This window comes from Ambystoma mexicanum, chromosome 4p, assembly GCF_040938575.1.
Source record: "Ambystoma mexicanum isolate Mex_15411 chromosome 4p, UKY_AmexF1_1, whole genome shotgun sequence".
NCBI lineage: Eukaryota > Metazoa > Chordata > Amphibia > Caudata > Ambystomatidae > Ambystoma > Ambystoma mexicanum.
This window is the reverse complement of record NC_090927.1, coordinates 1,129,937,263-1,129,953,502: the sequence shown is the minus strand read 5'-3', so window position 1 is coordinate 1,129,953,502 and position 16,240 is coordinate 1,129,937,263.

Below are 16,240 nucleotides of genomic sequence, written 5' to 3'. Positions count from 1 at the left end.
TGTGCACTGTTTCTCTATGCTGTTTGTGGCTACAGGTGACCTAGTAATGTGTGTTTTTATGTTAGATGTATATTCATTCCAACGTAGCTTTACCTTGCAACGGGTTTCTCAAAAAGGAACAGCCCAGAAGGGGCCGTTTGCATGCACTTGTTCTTGGCGCATTACAAAATTCTATGGGGAATGCAGTCAGCTAGTCCCTGATAGACTGAATGCTCAAGGCTCCATGAGGACTGCAGTTCATTCAGACGATGATGAACTATGGATAGCGGTCCACTCTTTTCCACACCCTCGGAGCAGGAGTAAACACTGGTGAGGTGCCAGTGCTGGCCTGTCTGAGGAAGAAGCTGATGCAGTCAGTGCCAGGCCTACAATGCCGGAAGTGGGACCAACCAATGTTGGAAGTGCCTGAATTCCTCCCACTGCTCTGATTTAGAAGAGAGAGGGGAGACTGGCACCTTAATGGCAGTGATTCTACAGAATGTCTTCATTATCCCTGGAAAGAGAGTGACAACTCTTGTTGGAGATTGAGGAATGCAGAATGTCACCCAGAATACTCACTGAGGGAGCGAGAACTCTTGTGATGCTTCTTCTCCTTCTTCTCTTTCCATTCACATTTATGCGAGCTGGAGTCTTCTTGATGTTTGTCCTTGAGAGAGTGATGTTCCACCCGTCTCCTCCATAGATCGGGCTTTCTTGATCGTGAGCTCAGAAGCAGGAGACTTGGAGGGGGTGTGATTCCTGCCATTGAGGAGGAAGGTCTTCAACAAAGAGGCATGCTCCTGGAGGGTCAATGTATAGACTGGCCGAACTTTGGTCTTCCTCAAGCAATCCCTACTTTGCGATTCAGCGTTAAGAGAAAATGATTGTGGTGATCCTTAGCAGTGTAATGAGTGCAATAAAAAAGGAAACTAAGTCATTGGGCACCAGTGGCTATATGCATACGGCCCTGACACCACGTCTGGCTTCATGGCACGCGCTGCAGTTGAGTGGAGCCGACGCAGAGCTGCATGGTACCCCCTGATGGATGAAACATTTCCAAAGACAGCTGGTGCTAGAAAATCCATAGCTAAGATGAGGAACGAATCCATTAGACACATTGGGTCTCATTACGACCCTGGCGTTAAAGGTTTAACGGCGCCGTAAAAGGTGTTGGCGCTGTTAAACTCTTAACGCCTGATTACGAGGTCCCCTTGCGGGACCCAACCTTAACGGCTGGTTTTTCCAGCCGTTAAAGTAGGGACCCGCAAAGGGACTTTGGTGCTAATAACGGTACCGCAAATTGCGGTACCGTTATTAGCGCCTTCCCCATTCCCATTGAGCCCTATGGGGCAAAAATGGGAATGGGGAAGGGCCATGGCGGCATGGGGAATTACCGCCCAACCAACCTCGGAATGGGGTGGTAATTCCCCATTCCGCCATGGCGGGCACCGGCATGGACCATGGTGCTAATAGCACCATGGTCCTCCGCCTGGGTCGTAATGAGGCCTATTCAATGGATGCAGTATTGGCAAGTGGCATTATGTGCCTGGTGTGGCATTAACATGAACCCAGTGTAATCAGATATTTTTAAAGTTGGTCAGTCTGTGTCATTTGGGCAATATGTTGGGATCCTTAGACCCACATCAGAGTTTGTGTAATGTCGGCATGTGTTGGGACATACAAACCTTATGTCCCTCATTATGATGTGCACATTGGAGTTATGTCTTGGAGAGGGTTTTTGTATTGTTATATCCGGGGCTATGTGCACCTGCATGGTTAACTTTCTGGAACATTGATATTTGAGCATATGGAGTTGTGCCTGTGTTTTGTGTGCGGGAGGGCGGGGGGGGGGCGTGTGTGCGTGCATGGGTGTCTGCGTGTGTGCGATGCAGAGTTTGTGTTTTGATTTGCATTTATACAGAAATGAAGGTCAATTCACATAACAAATTAGCTTGACAGTATATATATCATGGTAGAAACATGTTGATCAAAAACTAGTATGGGGTAATTTTCTTAAATCATAAATTGCATGGAGGAGACTACTTCTGTTTGCACCTTTGGCAAAAAAAGGCCATTTATGCAATTTTAATTATTTCCACAATGTAGTTAAAAAGTAAATAGTAAAACACGTTCATAACATTCTTTACTTTTCACTTTTACCCAGTGTATCTGAAAAAGTCTAAATGCCCCCACAATTAACGATTGTGGGAGCCATCAACAATCGATTTCATTGAAGTGTGTTTGCTTTTACCAGATAAAAGTCAGATGGATAACATATGCATGCTGGCAGAAAATCAAGGGGATTTGGTATGGGATCTGGAAGAACAGGTAACTGACTTCACCTGCTAAAACACAATCATACGGGCGTAAAAAGCTCTCACTGCCATTATTTCCACTTCGCATGACTTGGAAAAGGACCCCTTTGATGATAGTTTTATTTTACCCATCTTGAATGTAAGCCTACAAGGTCCAGCATGCAAATTAATAACCTACAAAAAAACTCGTACGGAGTCCAGGTGAAACGAAAAGCATGAGAAGGTCATTGTTTCGCACAGCTTCTCGTTTCTTATGTACCGCCATCATTTCTAATAGTCCAACAAGTTACACTTAATTCTAATGAAAGAAGTGCCACAGCAATGGTCACTGGCAATTACTTGTTCCCGCCACTTATCACTTTTCATTGTCAATGGTCTGCTGCTGAGATGTGTTCAAAAGATAAGACTTCATTGGGAGGCCACGTGCAGCCACAGCTGTTTCCTTTGAGGTGAGAGAGGCTCTACTGTGATTGGCAAATGATTCATCATCAACAGTTGGGGTGCAAGATGAGGCGCTCCAAGTAACATTCCTGCATGCTTTTTGAGCCTTTGGCGTCAGCACATATCTAGTGAAGATTCCTGCTGTTTTATAACCTCACTGTCTGCCCGTTTGGAACAAGAAATCTAAAAGAATCTGGAAACAGGAGTCAGAGACTGCAGCTCTCCTAGGCTATCCCCCATTGAAGGGGGACACCTCGGTGGCAGAGCTCATGGTTTCATGCAGAGAGAATTACTAGTCTCCTTGCTCACGTGGCCTTTGTGGAGGCATACCTCCTGGATGACTTTCAGGCAGCATTTATAAAGGCATGTTTCTGCGTCACTTTTCTATTACTCACAGACGGTAGGTCTGTCTTGGAGAGCCCTAGATAACCAACATCGGCAGAATTAATCAGCAACTTGTGGCATCTTATTGGACAAGTAGCGGCCATGAAAGTACACGGGGAATTCTGCAAATCGGCACTGGCCGGATATAACTAAAAGAAGTCTTTAAAGGTATCTTCTGATATTGAAAGGGTACAGGCAACAGCTGACACTTTTCTGGGAAGATGCAACAGACAATGCAGCAGAACAACATGTTCAAGAACGAGAGATGACAGCCAGCGGAAGAACCCAAAACGCTTTGCAGAAGCAGCAGAACATTCTATTTTTGGAAATGAAAAGAATTATTGTAGGCCTATTTACTTTTCACTGATTCATACAGCAAAAGGGGTGCTCAAAGACAGCTTCACAGGTGCCACCTGGGAATTTCTGGTGCAAGCAGAAATGGTGATGCAGAATCAAAAGGCCAGCAAAATACTCACTGATTTGTATGACACTGATCTTCATGCAAATCGTTTGGAACTGCAGATGGCAATATTTCATGATGAACTGAAACTACAAGGCCTGAGCATTCATTCACTAAAAGATGAAGTCAAATATATTAACACCAGATCAAACATTACAATTTCTGCTGCCAAAATATGTCAAATCTGTGTGGTTACTACTAACTGTACGAGTAAAAATATGCTCAGCAGAACGATCCTTCTTTTCACTGATGAGACTGAAGACTTATTTGAGGTCAATAATGCCATAAGCATGATTTCGATTCTAAATTGTCACTCTGATATACCGGAACGTTTAGACATGAGCACTGTTATGGGTGAAAGTATTAGGCAGGCAACTGTACGTGAAAACACATTTGCACACAGAAATTGTCTATACTACTTGTAATTGAAATACATTCAGCATCATCATGAGCTGGACGGTATCCCGACTGGGTGTCAGGCTCCTGTTGACTGGCGCAGAGGCAGCACAAACACCTGCCTCCCCGTTGGGTCTTAGCACCTGGGAATGTAAACCACAGGCCACCTTGACCCGCCGGGGAAAGAGGGTTAGGGTCCGTTGGTTTGGATGGGTAGAGGGAGTTCAGGATAACCGGAAAGAGGGTTAGGAGGCTGTTATGGATAGGTAGGGGGTTTTAGGGAAACATGCTCCTCGGCTCCTGTGCGCTGCTCCGATGGACGTATTCCGCCCATGCACTCATGCACCTCACTCACAATGTGTGCCCTTCAAAGGGGAGCCTTTGTACTGGAGCTCAAGAACCAGGACACTATGACATTAAAGTGCTGACTATCGTAGCTGCTCCGCTACTAACTATAGTATTGCCACAGTAATGACACCTGCATTAACACATGCAGCACATTTTCTCAAATTGCGTGCGTGATCACCAACCCCCTTGCATTATACTCATACAGGGTACAAACATATAACAGCACTTAGCTCCGATTGCTGGCTGGTGGCTCAGATCCTCCTGACTTGTTCGTGTTGCTCAGCCAAAGGACACTCAAGCTTTCACTGCAAAATACCAAAACACATTGTCAGTGCGGAGTGACTTCACTCCGAGTTGCTTAATTAGTTTTTCCACGCATTAAGTGCGTGGGCAGTTAGTCACAGTATTGCCCCAAATCATGCAGGGTCTATGTGCTGGTTCCCAGACTGCAGGGGACTCGTGCACGATGCTTCTCGTGCCTTTGCCCCAGTCTGCAGTAAGGTGTCTAAACCGTAATCCCAACCAGAAGTACAGCCGAAATCGTCGTGGCCTCCCAACTGCGTTTGCGTTCCCAACAAGTAGTTTTAAAAGAGAAACTTATCTTTTGATTGTGCGCGGGGCCTGGGGTGTTCAGGCGGGAGCTTGTGCCCCGCGTAGGCGTGCCTGCCGGAGCTCGGGTGGAACACGTCTTCTCTCCTCTGCATCCGGAATTGCGAGCGTCGCTCCGATGGCGCGGCTGACGTAAAGCGCATTAGCGCGGGCATGGCATTTCCTGACAGCAGGCTCGTGCAAGGCACGGCCTGCTGGGAGATGTAGTCCAAGGCGGTTCTCCATCCCAGAGTCTTCTTTCTGCAAAAGGGATGGAGAACCCGCCTTGAATACTGGGTAGGGCATTTCAGGGGGGTTCTCACCCCGTCTGCAGCCCCCACAGTGGCTGCTACCTGCCTTCTGGCCCCAACACGTGGCTCAGCACTGACAGTACACCCGCTCCCTCACGCAGGTCCTGGTTTAGCGGGATATCTATGATGGAATTGGCGAAGGAGTCGAGGAGCATGAACGTTTTGTGCTGGTTCCCAGGATTGATCCTCAGGGCCGTACCCTTCCCAGTCTATGAGGTACCATAGCTTTCCCAGTCTAAAACGTGAATCCAAGCCAGCCTTTACCTCGTATTCCGGATAACCATCCACCAACATGGGTGGAGGCCTTTTTGTTTTTACAGAAGCCGGGGCTGATTTTAATAAGGCCACATGAAATACTGGATGTACCTTCATATGTTGTGGTAACGATAGTCGGACTGCCACTGGATTGATGATTGACGTGACCGGCAACGGGCCAATGAAACGAGGTTGAAATTTGCGAGGTCCCTGTAGGTGGAGGTTTCGAGTTGACAGCCACACCCTATCCCCTATCTTGTAGGGTGGGCTAACTCTCCGTTTCTTGTCTGCATAGTGTTTATATGATGATTTTGCTGAGTTCAAGGTATGTTGTATGGACTGCCAAAGGGTTTCAAGCTGTCTTTTTCATTCCTGCGCAGCTGGAACGTCTGGTACAACAGCCTGTGGTAATGGCTGGAAACGTGGGTGGTATCCATATGAACCAAAAAATGGTGTTACCTTGGTTGACGATTGGACAGCGTTATTATACGCTAGATCCGCCAGCCAGATGACCTCCGCCCTGGTGTTATCTTTGTCTTGAATGAGACAATGCAGGTATTACTCCGTCTGGTTTAAGCGTTCCGTTTGCTTATCCGTTTCTTGATGGTAGGCAGTGGACAAACGTATACTCATTCCTACAGTACTACAAAATGCTTGCCAAAAACTTGAAGTGAATTGTGGTCCTCGGTCCGAGACTACACTATATGGGATTCCATGCAGTCGGACTATGTTCTGCAGGAACAGATCGGCCAGTTCACTAGCTGTTGGCGTGCCCTTACAGGGTACGAAGTGGGCCATCTTGGTGAGGTATTCCACGACTACAAGAATGGATGTGAATCCGTGGCTAGGGGGTCAACTCCACTATCAGATCTAAAGAAATGGTGTGCCAAGGAGTTGGTGAAGTTGGCAGTGGTTGCAAATGTCCCGCCGGTTTCTTATGCTCGGTTTTGTTTCTCATACAAGTATCACAGTTGGAAATGAAATGTTGCACATCCTTCCTCATACCAGGCCACCAGAAATGCCTCTTTAGCAGTTCCATGGTTTTCGCCATGCCAGGATGACCTACAAATGGCGAGTCATGACACCACTGAATTGCTTTTTGTTGAAGTGGGGTAGTGGGTATGTATAGGGCCGTTTTGAAAAAGGGCAATCCATCCTTGATTGTCCGATCTGAATCCTGCGCCGTCCATTGCACTAAATCTTGTACGGACATAGCTTTCCGGATATTTTCAAACATATTGTCTACTACAATGCTTCCTACAATACAACTTGGTTTTATTATTGGTTTGACTTCTTCCTTTGGTTCTGTGTGTTCAGTGTTGGGTTCGGGATATCGTGACAAAATGTCCGCTTTCCTATTGTCTATCCCCGGACGATATGTTACAACAAAGTCAAACTCCAAAAAGTACATGGCCCATCGTAGTTGTCTGGGGCTAAGGGCCTTGGCCGACTTCAAGAATTGTAAGTTACGATGGTCGGGAAATATGGTGATGGTGTGCCGGGCCCCCATGAGGTAATGGCGCCATTCCCCGAAGGCTGCCTTGATGGCTAACAGCTCCTTGTCAGCTATTACGTAATTCCGCTCTGCGGGTAACAATGTCCTGGAGTAATAGGCTACGGGGTGCAACTGTCCGTTGTCACGCTGTGACAGGATGGCGCCAATGGCATAACTCGATGCATCAGTCTCTACCACATAGGGTTTGGTTGGGTCTGGATGCATGAGAACTGGAGCTGTGATGAATGTATCCTTCAGGGCTTGGAACCCTGCTTCTGCCTCTGCATCCCGCTGAAATGGTATTCCCTTTCGTAAGAGACGGGTAATAGGCTGAACCTTTTTGGCAAATCCCTCTATGAAGCGGCGGTAGAAGTTCTCGAAGCCTAGCACCGTCTGAACGTCCTTTACAGAGGTCGGGGATGGCCAGTCGATGATAGCTTGAACCTTCTTCTGGTCCATATTCACTCCTTGGGGTGACAAAACGAATCCCATAAACTCTACTGTGGATTGATGGAACTCACATTTTTCTAATTTGGCGTAGAGCTGGTGTTCCCTCATTCTCTGCAACACTGCCCTCACATGGCCCCGGTGTTCTTCCATACTTTGTGAATAGATTAGTATATCGTCAATGTACACCACTGCGAATACATCCAGATATCCTCGTAGGACCTCATCTAAGAAGTGTTGAAACGCGGCAGAGGCGTTGCAAAATCCAAAGGGCATAACCTGGTACTCGTATAGGCCGAATTTTGTGCGGAAAGCTGTCTTCCACTCATCCCCTTGTCTTACTCGCACTAGGTGATATGCCCCTCGCAAATCAAGTTTCGTATACACCGTCGAACCACGCACCTGGTCCAACAACACTGGAATCAAAGGAAGAGGGTAGCGGTTTTTGATAGTAATGTGGTTAACCGCTCTGTAGTCAATACATGTCCTGAGTTCACTGGATTTTTGGGCACGAAAAACAAGGGCGATGAGACCGGGGACGTGGAATGCCTAATAAATCCATTTGCCAAGTTGGTGTCAATGTATTCTTTTAGATGTTCATTTTCTGCCTCCGTGAGGGCATAAATTCTACTGCAGGGGAGAACCACACCATCCTCGAGATCAATCCTACAGCCAAATGATTGGTGTGGGGGCAAAGTCTCAGCCGCCACTTTACTAAAAACATCCCAGTAATCTTCATATACTTCCGGCAACACTGTCTCCACGCCTCCTATGAAGTGTGACAAATCTCCCGGTATTCCGCAGATCCTACGGCAATGTCTTGACTGGAACTGCAACGTTCCCGCACTCCAGTTGACGGTAGGGTTGTTGAGCCTTAACCATGGTAAACCCAAAATGAAGCCGAACTGTGGAGCGGCGATAACATCAAATTTTATTGTCTCTTGATGAAACTTTCCGCAATCCAGGCGTAAGGGTTGGGTTTGCTGTGTAATGGGTCCTGAGATTAGGAGTGAACCGTCCACCGATTTAACTTCTTCTTTCTGTGACTTGTTGCTTAATAGAAGACCCAATCTTAGCGCTACCTGCTCATCTACAAAGTTGCCCGTAGCTCCAGAATCTACCATTAATGCCACAGGAATGCGTTTACCTTGCCAACTTAAATAGCCTAAAAGCATGACATGTGCTGCCTAGTTGTGATGAGTATTGGCCAGTAGTCTCGGGGTGTTTTTAGTTTCGCTCGCCCTAGCCACCCTCATGGGCGAGCTGCAGCGTTTCCCGAACCCCCTTCTTTAGATGGTTTAGCAAAACATTCACGCACAAAGTGGCCGGCTTTACCGCAGTACAAGCATCATTTTTCTCGCCTTCTTTTATCCCTTTCCTCCTTGGACAACGGGCCCCGAACCGTCCCGATCTGCATGGGTTCGTCAGTAGCCCTTTCCACCGCTTTGTAGGTTTTCTGCTGATCCAGTCATGCCAAGGGTTTAGTATCCCACTTACATTTATCTTGCCGGCGTTCGTTCTGCCATTGATCCAGGCGGAGTGCTAAATCTATCATCGTAGAGCAGGTTTGAGGCTGCGGGTCCACCTGAGCAATGAGGTCTTTTAGATCTTCCCTGAGGCCTTGATAAAACAGAGCCATTCTTTTGTCCTGTGGCCAATCAGTCTCCATAGCCAATCGGTTGAAGGCTGTCACGTAAGACACTAGGTCTCTGCTTTCTTGCTTTAAAGTTAGTAATTCCCTGTTCTTAATCAAGGACGCAGAGTGTCGATTAAATATTTTGCCGAACTCCTCCAGGAACATGTCCCAACTGTATAGCAGGGCGTCATCTTTACGAACCAAGGGTGTGGCCCAAAAATCAGCATCTCCAGTGAGGTAGGAGATTACAAACGCTGTGCGCTTGGGCTGTCCTGAACACAGCAGGTTTAGTCAAAAAGTGCAATTGGCACTGCATGATGAATTGGTTAAAATGTTGGGGGTCTCCATGGTACCTCTCTGGGGCAGCTAAGGGTAAGGGTGGCTCTGTGGACACCTGCACCTGCACTGGGGTTGGTGGGGGTGCTCTGGTTAAGGGGGTTGTTTTGGCCTGAGTTTGAATCGTCAAGTTGTGTACTTGCCCCGCCAGGTCTTGATAATCCTGTCTAGTTGCGGCCAATTCCGCCTTTAGTTCTTGAAGCAGGGTCACTACGTCAGCCATGGTTGTACTGCCCGGGCGCCTAGTATACGTGGGCTCGCAATTCTGTCAGGCTCCTGTTGACTGGCGCAGAGGCAGAACAAACACCTGCCTCCCTGTTGGGTCTTAGCACCTGGGAATGTAAACCACAGGCCACCTTGACCCGCCGGGGAAAGAGGGTTAGGGTCCGTTGGTTTGGATGGGTAGAGGGAGTTCAGGATAACCGGAAAGAGGGTTAGGAGGCTGTTATGGATAGGTAGGGGGTTTTAGGGAAACATGCTCCTCGGCTCCTGTGCGCTGCTCCGATGGACGTACTCCGCCCATGCATTCATGCACCTCACTCACACTGTGTGCCCTTCAAAGGGGAGTCTTTGTACTGGAGCTCCAGAACCAGGACACTATGACATGAAAGTGCTGACTATCGTAGCTGCTCCGCTACTAACTATAGTATTGCCACAGTAATAACACCTGCATTAACTCATGCAGCACATATTCTCAAATTGCGCGCGTGATCACCAACCCCCTTGCATTATACTCATACAGGGTACAAACATATAACAGCACTTAGCTCTGATTGCTGGCTGGTGCCTCAGATCCCCCTGACTTGTTTGTGTTGCGCAGCCAAAGGACACTCAAGCTTTCACTGCAAAATACCAAAACACATTGTCAGTGCGGGCGAAAACAATCCTGGTGCCTAGCACATGGATAGAAACAAACTCGTAGTTGACTTCACTGCGAGTTACTTAATTAGTTTTTCCACGCATTAAGTGCGTGGGCAGTTAGTCACAGTATTGCCCCAAATCATGCAGGGTCTATGTGCTTGTTCCCAGACTGCAGGGGACTCGTGCGTGATGCTTCTCGGGCCTCTGCCCCAGTCTGCCGTACGGTGTCTAAACTGTAATCCCAACCGGAAGTACAGCCGAAATCGTTATGGCCTCCCAACTGCGTTTGCGTTCCCAACAAGTAGTTTTAAAAGAGAAACTTATCTTTTGATTGTGCGCGGTGCCTGGGGTGTTCAGGCGGGAGCTTGTGCCCCGCGTAGGCGTGCCTGCCGGAGCTCGGGTGGAACACGTCTTCTCCACTCTGCATCCGGAATTGCGAGCGTCGCTCCGATGGCGCGGCTCGCGTATGCGCATTAGCGCGGGCGTGGCATTTCCTAACAGCAGGCTCGTGCAAGGCACGGCCTGCTGGGAGATGTAGTTCCAAGGCGGTTCTCCATCCCAGAGTCTTCTTTCTGCAAAAGGGGAGGAGAACCCACCTTAAATACTGGGTAGGGCATTTCAGGGGGGTTCTCACCCCTTCTGCAGCCCCCACAGTGGCTGCTACCTGCCTTCTGGCCCCAACACGTGGCTCAGCCCTGACACTGGGATACCACCCAACTGTATTTGCGTTACCATCCACCTGCCTGGAGGTATTAGTGCCGGATCATGGGTTGGGCGGTAAACGTAATTCTCCATTCCCCACTTCGTTCATTCATCCCAATGGTATTTATGGCGTAATTAGCGCGCGCTAATAGCGCTTGCACCAGATAATTGGCATTTTTCTGGCGCAGTTACTCAATACCCCAGACTCATGTTTGGTCGGACCCTTAAATGTGGCGGTAATAGCGTTACCGCCGCATTTAAGGGCTACTGCCCAACTTGTGATGAGGCCCATTGTATTTACATTTGGAATGCTTTTTTGCACTGTTCTCCTGAATGAAATGCAGAGAATTATGCTATGCCCATTAAGACACCTTGCAACAGAATTCTATGTTTTCACTAAATACTTGTTGGCGCAAATGTTGATACTTTTACAACATAATGGGTTAAGGATTCAGTATCTGCTAAATTAAAAAAGTCACCCCGTACTGAAAATCAAGTCGGCGCGTATGCCAAGCACCACACTTTTGTGAGAAGGTTTTAATTCCGGTTTCAGCATTCCATACAAGGGACCTCGATTGGGAGGTGGACAGAAAACTAGTCATCTGTGGAGGGGCATGTTGGTGTGGTAGTAAAACGTTAAACAATGATTTTGCCTTTGGAAATTGTTCCAGTGAAGGTGAATGGCTGATTTGGTTCCATTTATAGTCTTTTACAGAGGGTGCATCAGTAAATTGACTATATCAATAGAGAGGACTCCACAATGACCTACTCCACGGTAGATCAAGCAATTGGGATGGTGATGGATAATGGTGTTGGAGCGGAAATGACAAAATGTGACATCAAGTTGACATTTTGCCTATTGCCAGTAAGCCTGAGTGACTTCTTCCTGCTAATTGGTCGGATCTGGGTGGCTGTGTCCATGGGCTGCCCGGTGGCATGAGTGGTGTTTGAATGTACAGGACTGTAGCACATTTTTCAGGATGTGGCTCTGGTTCTCGGGGGTCCCGCTGGTGCCAGATAAAACAGAAGGACCAGAAGGCGTGCTCATGTTTTAGACATCGAGCTGTACTCTCTGACTTTGGAATACAGGTTGCCACTAGGCAAACTGGTTAGACTGAGTTAATTTTTCAACATAGAAGCAGGAACCAGGAATTGTAATGTTTGGGCGATTCAACAATTACTAGGGCGCTGCATCTTGCATTTAAAGTGATCACCCCAAGGAGATAATTTTGCAAGCACCTGCTGCTGACCCTGCGTGGTAAAAACATCCCCACCACAAAGTTGGGGTGACGACCAACATAAGACAGGACCTGGCAGTGTGTCAAACATTTCAGTCTTTCTACAATGGAATGTCCATGTGGCTCCCATCTGATCTGGTCTAATGGTGGATGGCCATTTTCGGAATTGCAGTATGAGCCACATGAACACCAGACACAACCAGAACTGAGACCAATTGTAGCGGGCGCTGATGGTGTCTTTGATCCTTTAGCTATTTACGTGGATAGGATACTACAACCCCTTGCTCAAGCAATCCCTACATATTTGTGGGATACTACTGACTTCCTTAATAGGAAATGACTGCCTTATTATCTGATTGTCCACTTTTTTCATTAGAAGTGTGTAGTCTCTATACCTCGATCACTCATACCGAAAGGATTGAGGCCATAAAGTGGATGCCCCTACACTCAGGGGAAGTTAGAGCTAACAAACAATTAATCACAGAATTATTGAATAGCATTCATTATAACAACTATTTCAGATATCTGGGGATGTTATATGCACAAGCATCAGGGACATCAATGGGGTCAGAATTGGCCCCTGCATATGCCAATATATTTATGTATCACTTTGAAAAAACATTCATCCTGGATCATGCACATTGGGCGAATAAAATATTAATATGGCGAAGGTACATCGATGATATTTTTGACATCTGGTGTGGTACACAACAAGAACTTACTTCTTTCTTCAATTATCTAAAGCAGGTACATACACAAATCAAATTTACCTTAGAAATTGGATTACCCAGACTTACTTTCCTGGATGTTAGCCTTGAAATAAGAGGGGGAATGGTGACCACAACAGTATTCCACAAACCTAGCTTCCATCCCAAAGCTATGATGAAGAGTCTCCCCTATAGTCAAATGTTAAGACTCAAGATAATTGTTTCAGACCCATTGGATCTAGACACAGAATGCTCAGACCTTAGTAATACATTCAGAAAAAGAGGATATCCAGATGAGGTTTTGGGTGAGGCACGCACAAGATCTGAATTGGTACCTAAAGAGACCCTTTTTTTACCCAGACAGAAGACCAGAGAGGTACCTTTACTTTTTGTATCTAAATTCCCGAGACAGAGTTTCCAAATTAACAATATACTAAAGAGAAACTGGAACATTTTACATCATGATCCAATGTTACATAAGCAATTTCCTAAACCCCCTATGACGGTATATAAAAAGGGTTCCAACTTGAATGACAAACTGGTAAGAGCAGAGAGACCACTGAAGGACAGACAAACTCTGTTGAGTATGAAAAAGAAGGGGACATTCCCATGTCTCTCATGCTGTCACTGCAACAACATATTGACAGGGAAGACCATTTCCCATCCACACACAGACAGAAAATTCCACTTCAGTATTTTGCCACCTGTTTAACACCTTGTGTCATATATATGATCAAATGCCCATGTGACATTCTGTATGTAGGCCAAACGGCTTGACCCGTAAAAGAAAGATGGACAGAACACAAGTCTAATGTGTTGGTTCAACCACTGTGCATAGACCATTGATCAATCCTCTCCTTAATATACAATGTTATCAATAGGTATCAGTTTTCTTTCCAATTTTTTGCAAATGAGAGTTTTCAACGAATTCTTCACGTTCAAATTTAATTTCAATTGGTGGTTAATATGCTCCTGCCAACACGTGTTTCGACCTTACAGGTTAAGCGTAAGTGCTATATAATAACACATCATTATCATTTGGTCATGAACGTCTGCTTGCAATCACAGTAATTTGGTAATATGGGCCTATACACACTGATCATAACGATACATATGGCGATCAGGTATGAAATGTACATCACATTATAGTGATACCGTAACCATAGTAGTGTACAATGCTATGTGATGCCACTTCCTGTTTTGTCAACGGGTGAAAGGTCGTGTTCCATCACTTCCCGCGATATCACTTTGGGGTGGGGTCAAATGACATCACTTACTGTGATGTCGTCAGGGGTCAAGGGTCGTGTGATGTCACTTCCGCTACCCCTGGCATTTTGGTGAAATGACGTCCCTGATGACCATGCCTAAAAAAGGGTGCAGTATTAGAAATGTTCCTGATAGTGGAGGTACTGTGTGTGCAGGGGCAGAACTTTGCAACAGACAAGTGCTGTTGTGGTGGAACACTAAAGTCACGTATCAGTGGTGAACAGGTGCAATGTCTGAGATGGAACAGTGGACAACAGTATAAATGCTACATTATCTCATTCACAGTAACAGATTTTCCTTGGAACCCCTGTTCGGTAACAGTAACGCAGTAACTGCTGCCACCATATTGTCCATCTAGCACACCTAGAGAAACCAAAAATCCTCTGAGTGTCAGTCTAGGGCAAAACAAAAGGTGTACCCCATTGTACTGCATTTTAAGATTGTACAATGATAAACAGTTATCAAAGTGATACAAAGTCATGAAAGGTAGTAACAAAGTAACAAGGCCAAGGAAAACAATGTTTCCCAATACTGACAACATGAAGGATATGTCAGTTTCCCCATGACAGAGGAACAAAAGCCAGTGTGGTGAAGCTGAAGGCTTCAATGCACTGTAAAAAGAGCAGGTCAGAATCAAAAATAAAAGCAAAACGTCTGGGGGTCCATAGAAATGGAAAGAAAGGTGCTGTAAAGAGAAATCTTTGCTAACATAAGGGAAGGGACAGTGTCCAAAAGGTAGAAGAGTTGACCAAGCTAGTTGATGCTACAAGCGATTGAGTCTAGCGGGTTACTCGAGGGAAGGGAGAGAGTCGGGCATGGTGTAAGGCGTATGAATGGAGTAGCACAAAAGCAGGTCCATAGGAAAGGCAAGGGAAAGGAGGTGGGTATTTCTTACCTTGGTAATTCAGCTTGTAAGGTTCTGAAAAGCCCCAAGGAGCTTTTGCTCTCCTTGGGAGAAAAGGGGCAAACATGGAAGGGAGCTGGAACAGTTGGAGCAGCCCTTTGCTTAGTCCTTGGCTGGGCTAACCTGGGAGAATGCCTGAAGATGAGCTATCCAGTCACATGTGCGGCTAGCATGGACCAATCAGGGCCTATGAGGGCAGGCAATGAAGGAACAAACCCATCAAAGCAAAGCAATTGATAAATTCAGGAAGCACCAACAACTGTGCGACAACTGTGGCTAAATGGAGCAAGAAGCTCCTTAAACGAGTTTAAGGGCCTGATTCACAGAAGCCTTATATAATGGCGCAATCCCATTGGAAAATGCTCTGAGAATCAGGCCCTAAATGCGCTCAATTGTAGAAACCCCCTAAAACAACTGAATATTGATCCTTTGCCTTAATGTAACCCAGATATCTGCCTGTCTTTCACCAACCAAACCTTTGCAGGGTGGCATGCACAACCTCTGATTCACCCCTAATAGGAAGGAATGTGCACTGTATTTACTCACAGATAGACCTAGCTCACTGAGGCCTTTCTTTAACATACCTAGAAAAAGCATTGTCCCACCATATCCGAAGGGGCATGAAACTTCGCTCCCCCGTACGTAGCCTTCACTCTCCATCACTGAACTAGTCAGGGTAACCTCCCCCCTCTTGATCCTCTGATCCGTTTTATTTTTTTGAATCCACAGTTTAAATACAATGTCATCACACCAAACATTCTGGGACCTCAAACGTGGCGGGCCTTTAACTCCCACCACTGCAGAAACCCGAATACCCCAAAGAACGTTGATGCAATCAGTTCCTGAAACATTAACCTTTCCCATTCTGATATGCACACTCCAAACAGTGTAATAAATTAACCGTAATTGGAGATATACCATTGGTGCAAGCCATTAACTCCCACCATCCCAGACACCATGAATACCCCCCAAAAGATTGATGCAATAAGCACCGGAAACATTCAACTTTCCATTCTGATTTGCAAACTTCCAACAATTCATGAAGCAAACATTGTTACAAATCAACCCTAATGGGACATTTACCATCCCTGCTTCTACCCTTCCGTCTATCCCAGCCCTCAGACACTCATCTGGGCATTTCTCCACGGGAAGGTTTGTAGCCCCCAAAATG